Source organism: Sapajus apella, unplaced genomic scaffold, assembly GCF_009761245.1.
Source record: "Sapajus apella isolate SASKATOON/1434 unplaced genomic scaffold, GSC_monkey_1.0 scaffold8, whole genome shotgun sequence".
Taxonomy (NCBI): Eukaryota; Metazoa; Chordata; class Mammalia; order Primates; family Cebidae; genus Sapajus; species Sapajus apella.
Genome location: NW_022436948.1, coordinates 26236170 through 26253315, shown reverse-complemented (window position 1 = coordinate 26253315; position 17146 = coordinate 26236170). Strand labels below are relative to the sequence as shown.

At 39.6% G+C, this 17146-nt stretch overlaps 1 pseudogene; it reads left to right on the top strand.

Moving 5' to 3' along the window:
- Nucleotides 1–592: 592 nt before the first annotated feature.
- Nucleotides 593–2005, top strand: LOC116550701 (annotated as a pseudogene).
- The last annotated feature ends 15141 nt before the right edge of the window (nucleotides 2006–17146 follow it).

The window sequence follows — 17146 nt, the reverse complement described above, 5'->3', positions numbered from 1 at the left end:
TGGTTAATTTATACAAGAAGAAAACAGTTTAATGGACTTACAGTTCCACATGGCTGGGGAGGCCTCATAATCATGGTGGAAGGCAAGGCGGAGCAAGTCACATCTTAGGTGGATGGCAGCAGGCAAAGAGACAGCTCGTGCAGGAAACTCCCATTTTCAAAAACCATCAGATCTTGTGAGACTCTTTCACTATCACTATAATCCAGTCACCTCCCACAGAGTTCCTTCCATGACACACGGAAATTGTGGGAATTACAGTTCAAGATAAGATTTTGGTGGGGACAAAACCAAACCATGTCAGGCAGGATATGTTAACTGAACATATACTCATGCTTTTGTACTTTCTTTTATTCAGTTTTTTGTTGTTGATAAAGTTTCCCTTATAGAAATATTCATCATCCTTTGCCATTGCCAGGGGAAGAGGAGTAAAGAAAATTTTGGTTCATGTCTAAATCTGGAGAGGGGAGCCAGTTAGCCAAATAATTTAGTTGGGACTTGGCTTATAAATGGTGCTGAGGCAGGACCCGAAGCCTAAATTCCAGGAGAGTGAGTGAGTGCTGTGCTTTCATGGGCCTCTTGTTTATGAAGCAAAGTGTATAAAGGTTGCCGTAAAGGACAAACAAGTGAAATACTTTATACATTACAGTGGTTGGAATAAAAATTGGGATGATTGGATTCTGGAGAGCAGAGTACTCAAATATGTGGACACCAATTTGCAGAAACAGCGAGAACTTCAAAAAGCCAATTAGGAGCAGTATGTAGAGGGGAAGATGAGAGGGGCTGCCCCAGGAAAGAAGACATCTGGTCTGCAATAGAAAAAGTGAAAACAAAAAAGAACAAGCAGAAAACACCTGGAAATGGAGATGGTGGCAGTACCCGCGAGACCCCTCAGCCTCCTTGGAAGAAAAGGGCCTGGGTAGATCCTACTGTTGAAAATAAGGGAATATTCATGAACAGAGTTGAAGCTAAAACTGTGGCTTGCTGATGACTGGGACTTAATTACCAGGCAAAAACAGCTCTTTTATATTCCTGCCAAGATGAGTGTAGATTCCTTCTTGAGGATTATGTAAATTATCTGTGGAAACACAGATAATAAGGAGTATGTGGTTAATGAAGTTGTGGCAGGGATAAAAGAATACTTCAATGTAATTTTGGGCACCCTACTCTACAAAGTTGAGAGACCACAGTATGCCAAAATTCTTGCAGATCACCTTGAGGTACCCATTTCCTGGGTGTATTGAGTACCACATCTACAGAGATTATTTGTATGGATTGGAGCAATGTTGGCCTATACACCTCTAGATGAGAAGAGCCTTGCTTTATTATTGAATTATCTTCATGATTTTCTAAAGTACCTGGCAAAGAATTCCGCAACTTTGTTTAGTGCCAGCGATTATGAAGTGGCTCCTCCTGAGTACCACCGGAAAACTGAGAGGTGCTCTCACTTATATTTGGATCTCCATAAACACATTTTTGTTCTTAGTCTATCTCTTATACAAACAATATGTTTTGAAGATGTAAGTGTATAACAATTGATGTTTGTTTTCTGTTTGATTTTAAGCAGAGAAAATAAAAGGGTTAATAGCTCCTTTTTTCTTTTACTTTTTTTTTTTCATTTCAAAGTTGCTGTCAGTGTAATCAATGATGGACAACAGAGGGACTGCTGTAGAGTGTTTTATTGTCCAGTTGACAAAGCTGCTTTTGAATGCTGGTGGTTCTATTCCTTTGACACTATGTGCTTTCATAGTACGTTTTAATGCTATATGACAAAATACTCTAATTCTAGTGCCAAAGTTTCAATTCAGTGTATATAACTGAACACACTTATCCGTTTGTGCTTCTTTTTTTTTTTCTTTTGAACGTTGCTTAAAGTAGAGAGCCCATACTTTGCAAGTCATCCATGTTGCTACTTAGGCTTTTATCTTTGCTCAAATTGTTAAAGAATGGTGGCTTGTTTCATGGTTTTTGTATTTGCGTCTAATGGACATTTTAACATGATAGATACAATGCAAGGCCGGGTGCGGTGGCTCATGCCTATAATCCTAGCACTTTGGGAAGCCGAGGCGGGTGGATCATGAGGTCAAGAGATCGAGACCATCCTGGTCAACATGGTGAAACCCCGTCTCTACTAAAAATATAAAAATTAGCTGGGCATGGTGGTGCATGCCTGTAGTCCAAACTACTCAGGAAGCTGAGGCAGGAGAATTGCTTGAACCCAGGTGGTGGAGGTTGCGGTGAGCCGAGATCACGCCATGCATTCCAGCCTGGGTAACGAGCAAAACTCCGTCTCAAAAAAAAAAAAAACCAAAAAAAAAAACCCAATGCATTGTGTCGCTAGTTTTCTGCAAAAGTCAAGCTTTTAGTAATTGTTTTTCAGATCTTCAATAAATTTTTCTTTAAATTAAAAAAAAAAGAAAAGAGTTGCCTAAGACAGAGATGAGAATTTCAGCGGGTGAGGGAAGTCTGGCCAGAGACGTCTTGAGCATTTCTTCCTGATCTAGAGTTGTCTAGGCACAAACTTATCTTTGTGTATTGCTTTGAGAATTTGTGTTTGATGTGGCTTAGAGTTGTGAAAATGCTTCCAATTGCACAGCTGGTGGGTGAGGTAGGATCAAGAGGAGGGGGAACGGGCACTTATATTTGGTTTGCCAGTCTGTATGTTCCAGGAATCCCCAAAGAGAGCTTTGTATAAAGTTTCATATAGTAATCAGTTATCAGATACACTTGCATTCAGTGAGTTTGTTTACCTTAAGTGAACTAAGTTGACATCCCTTAGCATCACCCATGAATTCTGTCTAAAAAGATACGTTTTCAAATCTTGGACAATTGTACTTGATGTGAACTCCTGATGCACTGGTCAATTGAAACTATCTGCATGTAAAACAGCTTTGTTGTTCCTTGCTCTATAATGGATCATATTAATGCATAGTCCTGCTCAAGACCACAACTCTTTAGGACGAGCCTAGTGTAATTCCTCTTGAACAGCTCTGGAGAGAAATGGGCTATGAATCATGCACAAAAGCCCAAGTGAAGTGAACATGAACATCTTCATTCTCAGGTAGCTTCAAGTTTCCAGTCAGTCAATCTTTTCTCGGCTCAAGGCTCATTTATACTGGAGGCTGTGCTGGGTAGAGAAAAGCATTGATGATGAGCTTATTGTAACAATTTGGTTGACCTGGGAGGTAGACTGGCCAATGATAAATTAGGATGACCTTTAGATTCTTACAGGCAATTGATAATGATGTTTACATCCCAGAAAAGGCCTAAAAGGTTATCCTCCAGACCTTCTTAAAAAGTGATGACTGAATTAGCAGAAATCTCTAAAAGATTTCTGAGCAGCTACAATAGTCAGGTGATCAAATAACACACCAATCTCAAACATAATAAAAGCTTCTCTGCCCTTTGAAGCCGAATTTGGAGTGCTCTGGTAAAACAACTTTCTCAATGCTCTCTATCATATCTTGTTTGCTTTTTAACATCTCTTTATTTTATGTCTTTCTTTTCTCAATTCTCAGATTGCCAAAGAGACATCTGAGATATAGACTTTTTTTTTTTTTTTTTTTTTTACAGAGACTAACTCTGTCACTCAGGCTGGAGTTCAGTGGTATGATCTCAGCTCACTGCAACCTCCACCTCTCGGATTCAAGGCTCCTGCCTCAGCCTCCCAAGTAGCTGGGACTACAGGCTCATGCCACCACATCCAGCTAATTTTTGTATTTTTGGCAGAGATAGGGTTTCACCGTGTTGGCCAGGCTTATCTCGTACTCCTGATCTCAAGTGATCCACCCGCCTCAGCCTCCCAAAGTGCTGGGATTATAGGCGTGAGCTACCATGTCTGGCCTCATAGACTATTCTCAACAACAAATGTGGAAACCTGTATTTCTAGGGGATGATGGTTGGGAGGGATATAATCAAGGATATTTATCCTATTCATAGCAGTTTCTGGCCAAGAGCCTTTACTAGAGTAATTGTTCAGTTTCAGATCAAAATTTTTTTTTTTTGAGACGGAGTTTCACTCTTGTTACCCAGGCTAGAGTGCAATGGCGTGATCTCGGCTCACCGCAACCTCCGCCTCCTGGGTTCAGGCAATTCTCTTGCCTCAACCTCCTCAGTAGCTGGGATTACAGGCACGTGCCACCATGCCCAGCTAATGTTTTGTATTTTTAGTAGAGACGGGGTTTCACCATGTTGACCAGGATGGTCTCGATCTGCTGACCTCATGATCCACCCGCCTCGGCCTCCCAAAGTGCTGGGATTACAGGCTTGAGCCACCGCGCCTGGCCCAAAATTTTAAACTAATCATTGGCATTGCTTTTTGGATATTGTAAAGGCATTCCTTTATGAGTTTAAAATAGCACAAAAAAGGATGGCTTAAGGCAACAGAAATTTATTCTTTCATGGTTCTAGAGACTAGAAGTCTGAAATCCAAGGGATAGTAGGATTGGTTCATTTTAAAGGATGTGAGAAAGAATTTGCTCTATGCCTGTCTCCTAGCTTCTGGTAGTTTCTGGCAGTCCTTGGCATTCATGACTTGTAGACAGACACATCACTTCAATTTTTGCCTCCAACTTTACATGGCCATCTCCATTTACATGTATCTGTGTGTGTCTCCAACTCCCTCTCCCCGAGGACATCGATCATAAGATTTAGGGCCCATTGAAGTTTATAGCATTAAATGCCTCCATCAAAATTAGGAAGATCACAAATTAACAACCTAATGTCACATCTCAAGCAACTAGAAAAGCAAGAACAAAGCAAACCCAAAGCTAGCAGAAGAAAATAAATAACAATGATCAGAGCAGAACTAATGAAATTTAGACCAAAAACAAAACCCAGAGCGTCAATGAAACAAAAAAGTGGTTCTTAGAAAAGATAAAATTGATAAATCCCTAACTAGACTAACTAGAAAAGAAGAACAGAAGAGGGCAAATCCAAATAAACACAATAAGAAATACAAAAGAAGACATTACCCACCGAGACCACAGAAATATGAAAGATCATCAGAGACTTATGAACAACTATATGCTTACAAACTAGAAAACCTCAAGAAAATGGATAAATTCCTGGAACATACAACCTTTCAAGATTGAACCAGGAAGAAATAGAAATTATGAACAGACCAATAATGAGTAGTGAGATCAGTAATGGTAAAAACCTCCCAATGACAATAAGAAAAGTCCAGGACTGAATGGATTCACAGCCAAATTCTACCAAATATACAAATAACTGGTACCAATCCTCCAGTAACTGTTTCAAAAAATCAAGGAGGAAGAAATTCTCCCTAACTCATTCTTTTTAGTTTTTTTTTCTTGTCATTTAGACAGAGCCTCACTGTCGCCCAGGCTGGAGTGCAGTGGTACAATCTTGGCTCACTGCAACCTCCACTTCCTGGGTTCAAGCAATTCTTGTGCTTTAGCTGTCCAAGTAGCTGGGATTACAGGTATGTGCCACCACATCTGGCTAATTTTTGCAATTTTTTTTTGGAAAAGACAGGGTTTTGCCATGTTTTCCAGGCTAGTCTTGAACTTCTGGCCTCAAGTGATCCCCCTGCCTTGGCATCCCAAAGTTCTGGGATTACAGAAGTGAGCCACCATGACTTGCCCAACCCCCTGGCATTCTATGAGGTCAGTATCACCCTGATACTTAACTCAGACAAAAACACAACAACAAAAGAATCTACAGACCAATATCTCTAATGAACATAGATGCAAAAATCCTCCACAAAATACTAGCAAACCCAACCCAATACTATATAGAAAAGATAATACACCATGATGAAGTGAGTTTTACTCCAGGGGTACAAAGGCAGTTCAACATACATAAATCAATAAATGTAATTCATCACATAAACAGAATCAAGGACAAAAACTGTATAATCATCTCAATAGATGCAGTAAAAGCATTTGATAAAATTTAACATCTCTTCATAATAAAAAAAAACTTTGACACACTAGACATAGAAGGAGTATAGTTCAAAATAATGAAGGGAGTATATGACAAACCCACAACCGGCATTATACTAAATGGGAAGAAGTTGAAAGCATTCCTTCTAAGAATTGGAACAAGACAAGTATGCCCACTTTTATTTCTCCTATACATCATAGTCTTGGAAGCCTTAGACAGAGACATCAGATAAGGCAAGAGAAAAAAATAAAAGACATTATTAAAAAAGAAGTCAAATTATTTCTGTTCACTGACAATATGATCTTATACTTAGAACATCCAAAAGACTCCACCAATATCTCTTGCATATATTAGTCCATTTTCATGCTACTATAAAGGACTACCCAAGCCTGGGTAATTTATAAAGGGAAGAAGTTTAATTGACTCACAGTTCAGCATGGCTGTGGAGGCCTCAGGAAACTTACACTCATGGCAAGAAGGGAAGCAAACATGTCCTTCCTCACATGATGGCAAGAAGAAGAAGTGCCAAGAAAAAGGGGAAAAGCCCCTTATAAAACCATCAGATCTCATGAGAACTCACTATCACAAGAACAGCAACATGGGGGTAATCACCCCCATGATTCAAGTACCTCTCACCAAGTCCCTCCCCCACAACACATGGGGATTATGGGAACTACAATTCAAGATGAGATTTGAGTGGGGACATAGCCAAACCATATCAGTAAGGTTTCAGGATACAAAACCCATGTGTAAAAATTGCTAGTATTTCTGTATACCAATAATGATTATGCTGAACCAAATTAAGAAAATAATTTACAATAGCTACAAAAAAATAAATTATCTAGGAATATATTTAACTGAGGAGGTGAAATATTTCTACAAGGAAACCTACAAAATACTGATGAAAGAAATTGTAGATGACACAAACAAATGGAAAACCATCTTATTTAATGGATCAGAAGAATTAGTATTATTAAAATGACCATACTGCTTAAAGCAATCTACACATTTAATGCAATTTCTATCGAAATGCCAACATCAAGTTTCACAGAACTGGGGAAAAATCTTAAAATTTATATAAAACAACAACAACAACAAAAGTCCAAATAGCCAAAGCAATCCTAAGCAAAAAGAACAAAGCTGGAGGCATCACATTAACTGACTTCAAACTATACTACAAAGCTACAAAAACCAGCATGATACTGATACAAAAATAGACACATAGACCAGCGGAATAGAATAGAGAAGCCAGAAATAAAAGTAGCATACCTATAACCAATTATCTTCAACAAAGTCATCAAAAACAAGCTAAGGGAAAATAAATGATGCTGGGAAAACTAGCTAGCCATATGCAGAAGAGTGAAACAGGACCACTGTCATACACAAAAAGCAATTCAAGATGAATTAAAGACTTAAACTAAAAAATATTAGAAGAAAAGGTAGGGAAAACTCTTCTGGACATTAGGCAAATAATTCATTACTAAGAACTCAAAAGCACAAGCGAAAACAAAAATAGACAAATGGCACTCAATTAACCTAAAAAGCTTCTGCAGAGCAAAATAAATAATCAACAGAATGAACAATCTTCAGAATGGGAGAAAATATTCACAAAGTATGCATCCAACAGGGGAATAATATCCAAAATTGAGAAGGAATTCAAATGACTCAACAACAACAAAAAATCCAAGTAATCCCATTAAAAAGTAGGCAAAAAACATAGACATATCTTCTCTAAAGAAGACATACAAATGGCTTACAAACATATGAAAGAATACTTATCATCACTAATCATCAGACAAATGTGAATTAAAACCACATGAGATCGCATCTTACACCAGTTGGAATAGCTATTTTTACAAAGTAAAAAAATAGCAGATGTTGATGAGAATGTTAAGAAAAGGGAACGTTTATACACTGCTGGTGGCAATATAAATTAGTATAACCATTATGGAAAATAGTATGAAGAGTTCTCAAAGAACTAAAAATAGAACTACCATTTGATACAGCAATCCCACTACTGGGTGTATAACCAAAGGTAAAGAAATAATTATATCAAAAATATACATACACTCATACTTATCATAGCACTATTCACAATAACAAACATGGAATCAACTTAAGTGTTCATCAGTGGATAATTAGATAAAGAAAATGTGGTATATATACACAGTATAATACTATTCAGTCATCAAAAGAATGAAGTCACATCTCTTGCAGCAACAGGAATGGAACTGGAGGCCATTATCCTAAGTGAAGAAATTCACAAGTAGAAAGTCAAATACCGCATGTTCTCACTTATAAGTGGGAGCTAAATAATATGTACACATGGACAGGGAGTGTGGAACAATAGACATTAGAGACCTAGAATGGTAGGGTAAGGTGGTGACAGATGAGAAATTACTTATAATTTCTCTGGGTTATATTAAAAACCCAGATTTCAACACTATGTAATATATTCACATAACAAAACTGCACTTGTACCCCTTAAATTTATACCAAAAAAAAAAAAAAACCAAATAGGGCCTACCCTAATCCAATATGATCTTAACTTGGTTACATCTATTGTTTGTTATGTTTCAAAATAAGGTCACATTCACAGGTACCAGGGGTTAGGACTTCAACATATGTTTTTGGGAGGCCCACTTCAACTTGCAATAGTCCCCACCAACAATTCCAAAGCCCAAATCATGATCTTACCCTTAAAACTCTACCTCAAACTTTGCATTTAGTTCAGTCATTCATTTATTCAGCACTTGCTAGGCTTAATTGTTGGTGCTAAAATAAGACAGTGAAAATCAATAAAAACCATGAAAATCATGTCTGCAAGTCTGAAAGCATTTTATGTGTTACCACATCCTCCCATTCCTAAATCCAAACAATTATAAAGTCTTGCTGACTTTATTTTTTGAATATGTCTCACATCCATTCCTTTTTTTCCAATTCCACCTCTGCCTTCATCTCTGAAGCCCATATTCTCATATTCTCCTGCCTGGACATCTGTAATAGCCTTCTAAATGCAAATCACATTTAATTTTCATTCTGTCTAATGAGTTACTACACTAAGGTTAGATTTCCTCCTACAATCTGCCTGCCTGCCCAGACTTAAAACACTTCAATGATTTTCCAACATTTTTAGAATAAAGCCAAACTTGAGTTGGGTGCATGTGCCTGTAGTCCCAACTACTTGTGAGGCTGAGGCAGGAGTATCTCTTGAACTCAATCGCTTGAGCCCAGGAGTTTCAGGCCAGTGTGGGCAACATAACTCAATTCTTAAAAAAAAAAAAAAAAAAGTCTATATCTCAGATGTCAGAATAAAGCCAAACTCATCAGTATGGCTGATGAAACTCTGAGTGCTGGGCTTTACCCACCCAGCCTTGGCTCACACCATGCCCCAACCCTCACCTCCTTAGCTCCAACCACGCTGGTCCTCTTTCAGTGTCTCAAATTTTAAAATGTGTACAAATTGCTAGGGAATCTTCTTAAAATGCAGATTCTGGTTAAGTCAATCTGGAATTGTGCCTGAGAGTCTGTGTTTCTAATCAGCTCCCATGTGGTACAAAGGTTGATGATCCAAAACTCTGTTTGAATCTGAAGGGTTGCCAGTTTCCATGTCCCTTGGCATATGTTTTTGCATATGTTGTTCCTGGCTTTCCTCAACACTCTTTCCTCCTCTCTTCACTTGAATCCGTTGTTCAGATATCAATTATTATCTCTTCTTAGGGAAACCTTCTCTGACCTCCCTCACTAGGCCAAATCCCCCCAAGCCCAGTGTGAAGTCTCAGGGAACTCGGTGTCTCTCCTTAGCACTTAGCATAGTTGAGTTCTATGTTTTCTGTGCACATTCTTAAGATTAAATATTTGTCTCCCCCTAGACCATTGGCTCCATGATGGAATGTCTGACTTTCTGATTGCCATTGCATCCCGAGAGACCAACACAGAATGGGGTTCTCAGACAAGATGCTTAATAAATATTTGTTGAGGCACTTGGATCTCTCAAGGTGCCCACTTGGCCCTCTTCCAATTGTACTTTACTTCCTGCCATTTCTGATCAAAACTTTTTTTTTTTTTTTTTTGAGACGGAGTTTCACTCTTGTTACCCAGGCTGGAGTGCAATGGTGCGATCTCGGCTCACTGCAACCTCCACCTCCTGGGTTCAGGCAATTATCCTGCCTCAACCTCCTGAGTAGCTGGGATTACAGGCACGTGCCACCATGCCCAGCTAATGTTTTGTATTTTTAGTAGAGACGGGGTTTCACCATGTTGACCAGGATGGTCTCGATCTGCTGACCTCATGATCCACCCGCCTCGGCCTCCCAAAGTGCTGGGATTACAGGCTTGAGCCACCACGCCCGGCCGATCAAAAACTTTTTGATAAACTTTCACTCCTGCTGTAAAATTTGCCTTGGTCTCTTCCTCTGTTTTATGCCCCTTGGCTGATTTCTTTCCTCCCAGGAGGCAAGAATCAAGTTTGTTGTAGATCTTTTGGATTCGCTGCTGCTAGCATACTTTGGTGCAACATAACTTGGATACGTTCTTTAGTGGTAAGACACCTCTAACCCTTGCATTTCTTGGCTGGAGGCATTCGGCCCCTGTGTGTGGTTTCCTTAAAAATTAATAAATACATAAAAACTTTGTTGAATGAATGAATCAGTGGCACTGAGTTCTTAAGAGCCTTTTCTTTTACTAGCAGGGTAAAAGGATGACTTAATTAAGTTTCCCTGTGGATGTTTAGACCTTCTATTAAGAAAATGGCTTTGTTTTCCCCTGACTATTGCAGAGATTCTCCTGCTTCTATTCTGGGTTGCTTCTTATGATGTTAACAACCTTTGCACACACTCTGGGTTTGTTTCTGCCTTGTGGCTGCTGAGCTCAGCTGGTGACCTGGGATTAATAAAATCATGTCTTTGCAAGCAAGAGAGTCTCTCTGGTTACTTCACATGGTGGGGCTTGATTGTAAGGTTGCATGTGGAACTTAGGTAGATAAGATCTAAGCTGGGTAGGCAGTCCACTCAGACAACAGAGTACTACAAGGTTGTCTGGAGCTAAATGCATCTCTTGAGGCAGCTCTTGTCACTGTGTCAATAGTGTGAGTTGATTGCTGTCTGCTGTATGGCGTCACTACTGAGACAGCTCAGCTGTTCTTCCTATCTCTGCCTTACTTGGAATATCTTTCAGTTTCTGTTTTTGCCACTGTTTGTTATCTCCCATTACGAACTGCTTGCTCACAGTTTCCATCACTTTTTGGTTTCTGTGGCATCAGTGCATCTGCTGGCTGCCTTCTTAGCTTTTACTCCCTGGTGTCTACTGCTTGTATTCTCCATATACCTTGCACTGAAATTGGATTGCTTTGTTTAATCACAATATTGTCTTTTTCTGATTCTCACACCACAAGCCTGGGCCACTAACAGGGCCATATCATCATATTTGCTGCCTGTGAGTTTGATGCTTCCCTGGTCCAAGCAGGTCTAGGAAGGACAGTATGCTTACATGCAACAGTGTGCTAGAGACCCCCAAGAGCTGATTGTTAAATATTTAGGAAATTGATGAACCCCAGAGAAACAGCTGGTAGCTTGAAATCAGCCGAAGTAGGAAAATCTACACCACAGAAATTGGCAAAGGAGATATATCTATCTGTCTATATATCTCAACATATATATACATATATATCTCTGATATATATGTGGGGCCCCATTTTTCCCTATAGAGCCAGTTTGCCAACACATGAATAGAATAAAGAATAAGGCTCCACTCCAAGGATGCATTCAGAGGCATTTCCCTTGGTTATGTGGTGCGGTTGCTATTCCAAGGCTTCCCTAAGGGGGCAGTATAATCGACAAGTCCCTTACACACCTAGTTCAGTCTAACCTGGTCACTCCCAGGACTTCCAAAGTAGATACAGACACTTTTCATTGTTGTTGCCACTCGATTGCTGCTATACTTATGTTTTAGAATGAGTTTCCTCGGAAACAAAGTCTGATATGAGAATTTGTGTGCAGAATCTTATTAGGGAGTGCTTTTGGGTTCAACTCTTATAGGAGAAAAGAGGTAAGATTATACAAAGGGAGGAGTTAAACTGTGATGTAGTTACCAAAAAAGGCATCAGGCAATTCTATCAGGAGGATCAGTTATTAGAGGAGGGTTGCCCGTCAGATCAGCTCTCTTCAGAATAGGGTGAGTCTCAGGGAGAAACTGGACTGAGAACCACTAGCCACCAACACTCCAGTGCCTGGGGGCAATGAGTGCCTCAATTTTGAACGGAAATCTGCATGGCTCATGCATATTCACTTATATGAAGGGAATAGAATGTAGGAGTTATTAAAGTTTCTTCAGAACATATTAAAGTTGCTTTCATTAAGTTCTCCAGCAGGAAAGTTTTGATAATTTGATAACAAATCTCTAAAGGTTATAACTCTACTTTTAGGTCTTTCCGTTTTTCAGAGCCCTCATCTCCTGAAAACAATTGTGACCCCAGTTTCTCATCAGAAGCATCAGAAGACAAAATCATTGACATTTTGTAGTATCACACTTACCTATCCTAATCATCTGTGCTTGGCTCTGCTTGTCTTCTCTCCACTCAGAGGCATTCCTGTCTCCAGCATTAGTGTAACAGACTCAGGATTACACAGTGTTTATACTGCAGACATTTTCTCTTTACCTTCACACCCCTCCATCCTGACATGGGTTTTAATGTTTCTCACCCCTCCCTTTCTGGCAGGCCTCTTACACTGTTTTGTAGGTTAATTTGCCGAATTGCAGATTTGGTCCTTCCCAGAAGTGTGACCTAGGAGAAACCTTGGCAGATATGGCACGTTAAGGATGGTTAAAAGTTCTTTGACTTCCTTTCTCTCAGGAGATTGGCTGGGGGTGGGATGCCTATGGCCCCTTGCCTTAAAAATGTGTGGCTCAGTGACTGCTTTGACAGTGGCAGAAATAATATTGTACTACTTATTGAGCCCAGCCTTTAATAAATTAGCAGGTTCTATTTTCTGGTTCTTAGAAAATTTTAAGAGCTCTATGCCTTATAAGAAGTGCAACTACCTGAGACTGCATGCTGGAGAGGCCAGCATGCGTACTCTGGTCAATGGCCCCAGCTGAGCCCAGCCTGCCAATCATCCCTGCCAGGGTGCCAGACGTGGGCATGAAGCCACACTGGATCCTCCACACAACATATCTGCCAGCCAAATACCTGACCAAATTCAGTCAATGCCACACAGAGTGGAAAAATCACCCAGGTGAATCCTGCCTGAGTTCCTGATACACAAGATCTTAAGATATAATGAAACAAGTCATGGCTTACTGTAGCCTCAACTTCCCAGATTCAAGTAATCCTCCCATCTCAGCCTTCAAAGTAGCTGAGACTATAGGCACATACCACCACATCTGGCTAGTTTTTGTATTTTTTGTAGAGACAGGGTTTCACCATGTTTCCCAGGCTGGTCTTGATCTCCTGAACTCAAGCGATCCGCCTGCCTTGGCCTCCCAATGTGATGTTTAATAAATGCCACAGCTAAGTGTCCCAAAATGTGTTGCCAATTTAAATATGTAGCTCAAAATTCACTGAGAAACTAAGAGGCTAAGTTCTCTTTCTGTTATCTGCCTGAACATATATAAAGACGTATGTTTGGAGTTGGAGGCCTTTTTTTTCTGTTAGATGAGTCGATACGGAGCATGCTAGGTCTTCTCTGTGTTTTCTCCCCTCTTTTCTTTTTCCCTTGGATTACAGTTCTTTTGATCCAACTTTATATAAAGAAATAGAGGATTAAAAGCTGTGGCGTTTGGGGTCTCCTTCCCTCCTTTCAGAACAGAGTGCAATCCTAAAACTTAGGCCATTTAAATGTATCTCTCCACAAGGACAGAGAGTTCAATTCTCAATTCTTGGAGACAATAAGTTTATTAATTTGAAGCAAAGCTCTGAATTGCTAAGTGTCTGACCTTGCTAAGATGATGGTATTATCTGATCTCCTTCCACGGGGGAGAAACCACGTTTTGATGAAATATTTCAATTGTTTTTACAAAGAGAAAATATAATTTTTACTAAATTGCAATGAACATGATATAGACCTTGTGGAAGGAAATAGGATTGAGAAATTATTCCTAAATGAAATCAGACAATGCACAAAGGGAACATAACTTCTGCATAAGGAGGCTTTGTTCCTGTGAGCCTTGCTATTGTAAAATGTCACATAGCCAAAGAAGTAAAGATACTTCAAGCAGAATCCTGAGAATTCTTTGTAATTTGCTTCCTAATTCTGCATTTCCTCCCCCTCCCTTGTGTGCTTTTAGGTAAGTACGGAGAAGATGAATGAACACACAGGGAAATAGAACAGAAATGTTAACTACACTGTGCACAAGAGTAACTCAATCACACTTTCTTACATGCATTAGAATTACAGAGACAAAGAGGGATTTATTTCAATCCCCTCTTTTACTCATTAGGTAAAAGGAGGCACAGAGAATTTAAATGACTTGTTCAGTATCACACAGCCAGTTTTTGGTAAGTTGGGATTAGAAAATCACCCATTGTTTGTACTATGACTATATCAATTCCTACTTTAATAACAATATTTATCCTTTCCAGAATATTTATTGACCTCTATCTCATACAGGGTACTGTGCCAGTCATTGGTTATGAAAACTAAGTAAGACAGAGACAGCCTTGGCCTCACAGAACTTATTCAAAGCAATCTGGTGACCCAATAAAAAATGGTACCATTCCATGCAGTATGGCACTAATAAGATGAAAATCAAATTAAACATTTCTTGGCATAGTATTGAACTGATGGGAGAGCCAACATAGTTTCCTTTAGGATACTCTGATTCCAAAACATTCTAAGGGGAGAAAATTTACTTGTGGACCCTGCTTTTATTAAAGAAGTTAGAGCTGGGTGTGGTGGCTCATGCTTTTAATCCTAGCACTTTGGGAGACCGCGGAGGGCAGATCATGAGGTCAAGATATCAAGACCAGCCTGACCGACATGGTGAAAACTCATCTCTACTAAAAATACAAAAATTAGCTGGGCATGGTGCCACATGCCTGTATTCCCAGCTACTGGGGAGGCTAAGGTAAGAGAATCACTTGAACCCAGGAGGTAGAGGTTGCAGTGAGCCAAGATTAGCCACTGCATTCCAGCCTGGCAACAGAGCAAGACTCCATCTCAAAAAAAAAAAGTTAGAGATTAAGTTTACAGACTTTTTTCTGTTACTTTGCTGCAAGATCTATCATCGTTCTCATAGAAGCTTAGAGGTTGGTTAGTCAACCTCAGTTCTTCCTGCTAAGGTTGACGCCTATAAAGGCTTATTTGTCTAATTTAGTTGTCATGGAAAGCCACTTTTTACCTAGCTTCCTTTGGTTTAAACTCTTTGTCAAGTGGAACTGATTGCTGATGTGAAACAAATAGAAAGAAAGACAAGTTGCTATTTTAATACAGAACATTTTGGTTTGTTGGAATTAGTATCTGGAAAAAGATCCCAGAGAAGCAGACAGATAAGATTCAGTTATACTTCCTGCATAAACATCTGAGCAGCAAAAATTGAATAAGAAACACATGTAAAGACAAGATGGGATGGGATGGGAATGAATTAGAATAAACCACATGGAATTTCCTATATGCAACAATTTTTGACCTACAAAAACTGTAATGTTCTATGATTCAAATATGTTCTATTGCATGTATCAAAATCAGTTTGATTTAGTAAATGTTCATTTGTTTATTTTTGAGCAAGAGCCTTGAGTAATTTTACCTCTGCATGACTCAGTTTCCTTATTTGAAAAGTTGGTGTAATAGATTTTGTTTATTTATTTGTTTACTGTTAAAATCAACTCATCTGGTCAGGCACATATTGGTCCTATGCAGATAAGAATGCTAGGTGTCAGATTGGCTGCCTCATACTGTCACCATCCTCTTGGGATTACTTAGGCCTTTCTTCCTAAGCCTCCTTGTAGTAGTAGATCCAAAGCTACTTGCATCTCAGTTCATTGGATCTAGCACATTTATACTGCATTTATTGTCTTCAAGCTCAGCCTTTTGAGGTCAATGCTTCATAACCCTAGATACATATTGGAACCACCCGGTGAGTTTTTAACACATACTGATGCCTGGGCTCCATCCTAGAGCTTCTGAGTCAGTTGTTCTGTGAGGGTGCCAGAGCATCAGTGTTTTTTTAAGAAGCTCCTTAGGTGATGCTAGTATGCAGCCTGGGCTGGAAACCAAAGAGCTCTGAGAAATAACTCCATGCTTACACATTTTGATGAGAGATGATCAAGAGACACCAGTATCCTGAGGACTTTTCAGGTCATGTTTATACGGCTTGTTTGGTTTTTCATGCTGCTTTCCCCATCTCATTTCCTATCCTTCTACATCAGTAAGTTGTTAGTGAGGAAGAAGTCCTTTCGCCTGGAAATCCTGGAGCTGACATTGAAGACATGAGGGTACTTGGGCAGGGAGGGCTCAAGCTACTGCTGTTAGGATTCTCCTGTTTCCAATGGGAATTCCAGCAAATCTTAAATGTGGCAGTGAGAACTGCTTAGGAGATACATGTGGCCTTCTGAAATATGCTGAGTGGGGGACCCTGAGCTGTATCACAGCTATGCTATAGCTGATTCATTTATTTGGTCCTCTGGGTGCAATCTGCAGTTCTGAACACAAGCTCTTGTACTGTTGTCAGTATCTTTGCTAGCCCAGTTCCCTGTTATATATCATGCTGGCTGAAATTTTATCCACCCTTTAAAGTTGCTTCCAAATACTACCTGCTCCATAAAATCCTTCTTAAATCCACCTCCTGCAAACCTTGCATATTGTTTTGAAGTTAGGTAACATGGCAGCAGGCAAAGTAGAAACAGCAATGGGCTGGGGACCACACCAAGCTCTAATTCTGTGCAAACCAATAGTATCAGAGCATCTATACTCACAATAAGTTTTTCTTGAATGACTGCATGACTGACTAAATGGATGAATTGGTTGTCTTGGGTGAGAAACTTCTTGGAGCCTTATTATCTTTATCTGTGGTATAAGGTCATGATAAAGATCTTCCTTTCCCTAAAAGTGGTCCTTGGAAAACCTGGTTCTTGTTTAATAGTGAGTCCTGCCCTTCTATCAGAAGCAGAATCACTGGGGGCCTAAGAATCTGTGTTTAACATATACCCTTGGTGATTGTTATGCTCAATAAAACTGGAAAAGCATTGAACTGGCAGTTGTTTGTTCAATTAAAGCAATGTGATGGCAGTTGCAAATGTATGACCTTG